The sequence below is a fragment of the Macrobrachium nipponense genome, chromosome 10 (genome assembly GCF_015104395.2).
Source record: "Macrobrachium nipponense isolate FS-2020 chromosome 10, ASM1510439v2, whole genome shotgun sequence".
NCBI classification, from domain to species: Eukaryota; Metazoa; Arthropoda; class Malacostraca; order Decapoda; family Palaemonidae; genus Macrobrachium; species Macrobrachium nipponense.
Window position 1 is genome coordinate 7442459 of NC_087204.1, and position 6000 is coordinate 7448458.

A 6000-nucleotide genomic window follows, 5' to 3' on the forward strand; every position below is an offset into this window, starting at 1 on the left:
GCCAATGAGCAAAGATAAAATGCCTGATAATTGTGCATGATAAATATGCTGGAAAAGACTGGTTTTTTCAGGTTTCATGAGGCGACATGGACATGTACTATCAATTAGACAACCTGAAGCGACAAGTTTGGCCAGAGCTACAAGTTTCAACAAACATAATGTAGAGTTATTTTTTCTCCAAGCTGTCTTCTCTCATGGATAAATATAAATTTGAACCTCAAGACATATGGAATGTTGATGAAAGTGGAGTAACAACTGTTCAGAAACCTCGTGCAGTGGTTTTGTATTTACTTATCATTGAAATAATATCTCAAAAATTATGATTTGCTTATGATTCAACTTGCCCCTCATACTGATGCAACTTGCCCCGCAGATGGGGTAAGTTGCATCAAAAAGATTTTTAATATATATCAAAATTAAATACATAAGAAATTATTTTTATTAATATCTACGCATGTGAACTCGATAATGAGGTCTTGTATATTTATATTTAACAATTGAATTTCAATTAAATGAATGTTACACAATTCTGTAGAAGGAAATGTAAAATTTGATGCAACTAGCCCCGCTCTCTCCTACACATATGTGATATCTTAATACATTTCACATATATTCTTGTTCTGGGGTTCAACATAAATTCAAAAAATGAGGATAGACTGAGGTACTTTCCGCAGTTCGTTTCATCGGAATATCAATCAAAAAACAATATTAAAACTGGCAAAGACGAAAGTACAAACATGAAAAAAAAAATGGTAAGGGTAAAGTAACTCCGGTAATAGGAAGTCCTATGAAAAAAAATTGGACAAAATTCTTTGCATTGATGACACAGCGTAGCCTGTCATAACGGCATTACCATGAAAAGTGTTTACATAGTATAAGAAAACTAATTTGATAAGCTGCACTGAGAGACGGTTTAAAATATACTGATATTTTTTTAGTTTTTAGTCTTTTTGGGTTGCAGGAAATCATTCTTAAATAACGGCATAATGCATCAGGATATCTTAGCAATCTCATAGACGCTTGCAAACAGCGTGAAGGTAGAAGCTGGGTCACATTATATTTTCCTGAGTTTTCCAGTAAATTCTAAAATTTCCCCTTTAACGAAAGGAAAATAATGTGTTAACATTACAGATGATAAAAATTATATTATTATTATTATTATTATTTTATTATTATATTATTATTATTATTTCGGTGGATGAAAGCTATTCACATGGATTAAGCACACCAAAGGAGCCACTGCAGACTTGAAATTCAAGCATCCCAAGAACGTAGGTTCCAACCTCCCACCGCTGAAGACAACACTCCCCCCCCCACCCCCACCCCCCAACAACACTGCGGGAGCAACTGATCATGATACAGAGCCAGTGATTTTTTTCAATAGCCCAGGGGGAGACGCGGAACGTCCTCCCCCCCCCCCCCCCTCCCAACCCCATAACCACCACCACCAAACACCAATCAGAGCGGCACGCCACGTCGCTAGCGACCATACCAGCGGCCCAGCTCGGATCAAAACGATCAATGATAAATGAAAATTAAAGAATATAGGAGAATAATGAACCGGTATACAACACAATACCAAACATCAATGACAGCAAGAACGGAAAATAAAGAATGGACGACTTAACTGTCTTTGCCATCGGATGTAACTCACTGATAATTGGCTGATAAGACAACGAGCGCCTATAGATGTTGTTCGAGATTAAGCTGGCCTTATGCCAGCACAGGCTCTTGCTCATAGAGCAGCCCGTACAGCGTTCAGAGCAAAGTTCTCAACTTAAAGTTTGTCAGTCGCTAACTAATGGTTACCCCGATATCTTCCTGCATCGTAAATCTCGTTTCCATGGGAACGCCTTTTCCCTCAGGAGAAATTTGAAACACGAACATTCGCAACGTACATCTGTACCATATTGCTGTGTCGTTAGATTTTCGATCTAATAAACTGAATATTTTTTAAATATTACTTTTTCTACTTTTTTTTTAAGTTTAGAAATATAATTACAGTTATTACTTTTTAAATTTTGAAATATTACTCTTTAGAATTTTTCAAGTTTAGAATATTATTTTTTCTACTTTTTAAAATTTTATAATATTACTTTTCTACTTTTTTTAAAGTTTGGAAACATTCATTTGTCAATTTTTAGATTTGCATTTCCAGGTAGTGTTTTTGCATCCTCAATTCAGTCTTTATGAAGCATTTTCAGCAAGAAAATAAACTGGCAGAGAGAGAGAGAGAGAGAGAGAGAGAGAGAGAGGGGGGGGGGGGGGGGGGGCGAGGTTGGGAGGTTGGGGGGGCGATGTAAATATGAAAAATATTGGTTCAATGTTTGTAAACTATTTAAATAAAACGCACAACTGTTTTCTATCAAAGATACTGAGTAAAGCGGGTTATAACACTTCCTAGATTAGCTGACTCTAGTATATATCATTCGACTCCAAGGTGTCTGATGATGGCTATACTACCTCCAACACTGATTTATAATGATAACATTGTATCCATACTTGTATGCCATCCATTTATGAGCTGGAATGATAAAAATTTAAAATCATACGAATTTGTCACCGAGCAAAGAATATAAATAAAAATACTGTGTGACCGCAATGATTAGTTACCTCTCAAGATAATCCCAGAGTTTTAGACTTTTCTCTCTCTCTCTCTCTCTCTCTCTCTCTCTCTCGTCTCTCCTCGTTAAGAATTGGTCACAGAGCAAAGAAGTACGGTGTGACCGTGAGCTTCGTTACCTTGTTAAGATAAAACAAAAAATTTTTTTTTTTCCAGAGTTAGGAAATTCTTTCTCCTCAATCTCTCTCTCTCTCTCTCTCTCTCTCTCTCTCTCTTTCTCTCTAATCTCCTCTGCGTTAAGAATTAGTCACCAGAGCAAAGAGTACATGTGTGACCGGTGAGAATTCGTTTACGTTGTTAAGATAATTCCAGAGTTTAGGAATCTTTCTCTCTCTCTCTCTCTATCTCTCTCTCTCTCTCTCTCTCTCTCTTCCTCTCTCTCTCTTCCCGTTAAGAATTTGTCACAGCAAAGAAAAGTACTGTGTGACCCGTGAGATTCGTTACCTTGTCAAGATAATTCCAGAGTTTTATGAATTCTCTCTCTCTCTCTCTCTCTCTCTCTCTCTCTCTCTCTCTCTCTCTCTCGTTAAAAATGTCAGAAGTAACTGAGGCGACCTTTTTTATTCTCTTCCATGCCAAGTCACGTGAACACACCCAAGAAACGTTAAGTGTACAAAAATAAATAAGTACATCAATGAACGAGTGAATACAAAACTTGACGATTAAACATTGTAGGGCAGAAGGGACTACAAATGAAAAAAATTTACCAGTTACATGAGCGATATCTTTTGAATGAGAGGAGCGAAAATCATCGAGATGTGATGGTAGAAAATAAAAAAAAAAAAATAATAAAAGGAGTGTTGCTAGACAAATAAAAAGCTGTGTTGCTGGATAATCCCCTCTGAAAAGTGTGAAGGTTATACACGGTAAAAGCTTGTGACATTTGATATCTTAGTAAGAAATTTTTTTATGAAGGCATCCGTGTGTATACACGTATACACGTATACACACACACACACACACACACACACACACACACACACACACATATATATATATATATATATATATATATATATATATATATATATATATATATAATGTATGGTATGATATATATTGTGCGTTTATGATAATCTATATATTTGTCACAATTACACCTGAATTAAAGGGAATTTTATGTCAACAGTGAGCCATCTTTTATCTCCTTCAGGAAGGCAACTAGTCTATTATTAATCATTTTCCTACTAACCCGAAAGGTCCAGTAGAAAACAAAATGCATGTAAACATATGGACGCAACCAGCCACTCAAGTCAACAATTTGCAATTCAACTACATCATCCCAGAATATATATTTTACAGTTTAATCCAAATAATAAGTTTCAAATGCAACACATGTTAACAGCAGCTCTCCCCATGTTTAGTTTTCTGAATAAAAATCCACAATTTAAGTTTCCTAAACAGAAACGTCTCATTCTGCGGAAATACCTCCTCCAGTTACAAGTAAGTGCAACGTACCCAAGATGAGATGCCCCACGAGAGAAACAGGTCACGTACAGCTTATTCCTTGCAATTTGCTGACGACTGCATCTTGCAGCTGACAATGAATATTAAGATGCTTTTCCAGAATGAATGAAAACAGAGTGAGGTACTTTATATACATTTATAGAGGGAGAAAGTACGCATACATAAGATGCATGCTTGGCGATTCCGAAATAAGGCAGTACTTCTGAGTATAAAATAGAACAGACACATATTTAAGTGAGTATTTCCAACCTGACGGAGAAAGGTAATTAGTTACGCAAATTAGAAATTCTATAGCATAAGCGATATTGAAACGATGAAGCCATACTGATCCCATGATGAATTAGGGAGGCCACATGATAACAACATTATGGAATGGATTACTTGTAGGTAATCCTCTATTCCGAGAAGCTTCACTTTGCGAGAGTAATATAGAACGGTTAAGTATAGAAATGGCTTCTGGCCGTATTTTCTTACTACGTCTATAATGCTTCTATCTTTCTTTTCTTATCAAGATAAACTCTTATCTGGTAATGCCCATTCATGATCCCGTACGGTACTAAACTTCTCTTATTCATTTATCTATTTTTTTCTACAAGTTGTCAGCATGCTAAGAAAATTAATCTTTTTATACAGCAATTCATACCTTATCATTTGGTCTTATCAGCACTGCCTCTGACCTCATGCACTTCTGTACTGATATTATATGCGTACACGATTAACATACAATTTCATATCCTGATACCTGCTTTCCATTTTGAAACAAATTACTTAAGAGATGCGCTACATGCGTTGGCCTAGGACAAACCACCACATTTTATTGGTCAGACCTGATGGCGCTACCAGTTTCTTCCGAGGCCTTTGATTTAGGAACTTGAAAAGTATTTTGGCACCTTGCTTATTTTTCCTTAATCTCATTCTCACCCAGTTTATCCAAACAGTTCGTTTATTAAAAGCGTTACCTTTAATGAACGCGACAAAGGAACATGAACTATGAAAATTGGGCCCCTCCCCTCTCTCTCCTCTTCTCCTCTCTCTCCTTCTCTCTTCTCCTCCTCTTCCTCTCTCTCTCTCTCTCTCTCTCTCTCTCTCCACCATCGCCTTCTTCTTCTTCCTAAGTCAAGGACGTGCCTTGTTAAAGGCTACTAAGAACTGGGACAATACAAAGCGCTGCTTATAAACTACAATGTCTTATATGGAGAAGTCTTGGCTCTCCATGCATCCCATTAATAACCGACCTTAAGTTAAATTTGCCAGGGGTCAAAATTTACTAGTGCAAGTCTCTGTTGTTTGAAAGTATTACAAGAACTTTCACCTGCAGGTATCCTGAACTTTCCATTTTCCGGAAAGTCGAAATAAAAAAAAAATTGAAAGACGTAATAAATAAAAATAAAAATTGAAAGACATAATAGAAAAAAAATGAAAATGGACAGTCGTAATAAATAAATGAAAATGGAAAGTCATAATAAAAAAGGGAAAATGAAAAGTCGTAATAAAGAAATTAAAATGGAAAGTCGTAATAAAAAAATGAAAATGGACAGTCGTAATAAAAAAAAAATGTAATTGAACGCAAAAGATAAGATGAAGTGGTAGGGGAAATTCAGTAGTGACTAATTGCACAAAACTTTTTTTTTTTTTTTTTTAATAATTCGAAGAAGGGAAAACGCAGTGTGGAAAATAGGTCAAACATGTTTAGTGAAAGATCCCCAAATTCATCAGCCATCTGGGGTGAATTTTTCTTGGAAGAAGGTATTCTAAGTCATGGATATTTACTAAAAAAAACTTCGTGAACTCATGCAGTTTGGATGTGTACGTACTAATATTAGAGAGAGAGAGAGAGAGAGAGAGAGAGAGAGAGAGAGAGAGAGAGAGGAGGCTGTTAGGTTGATTGATTTATGAAAATTAGGCAACCA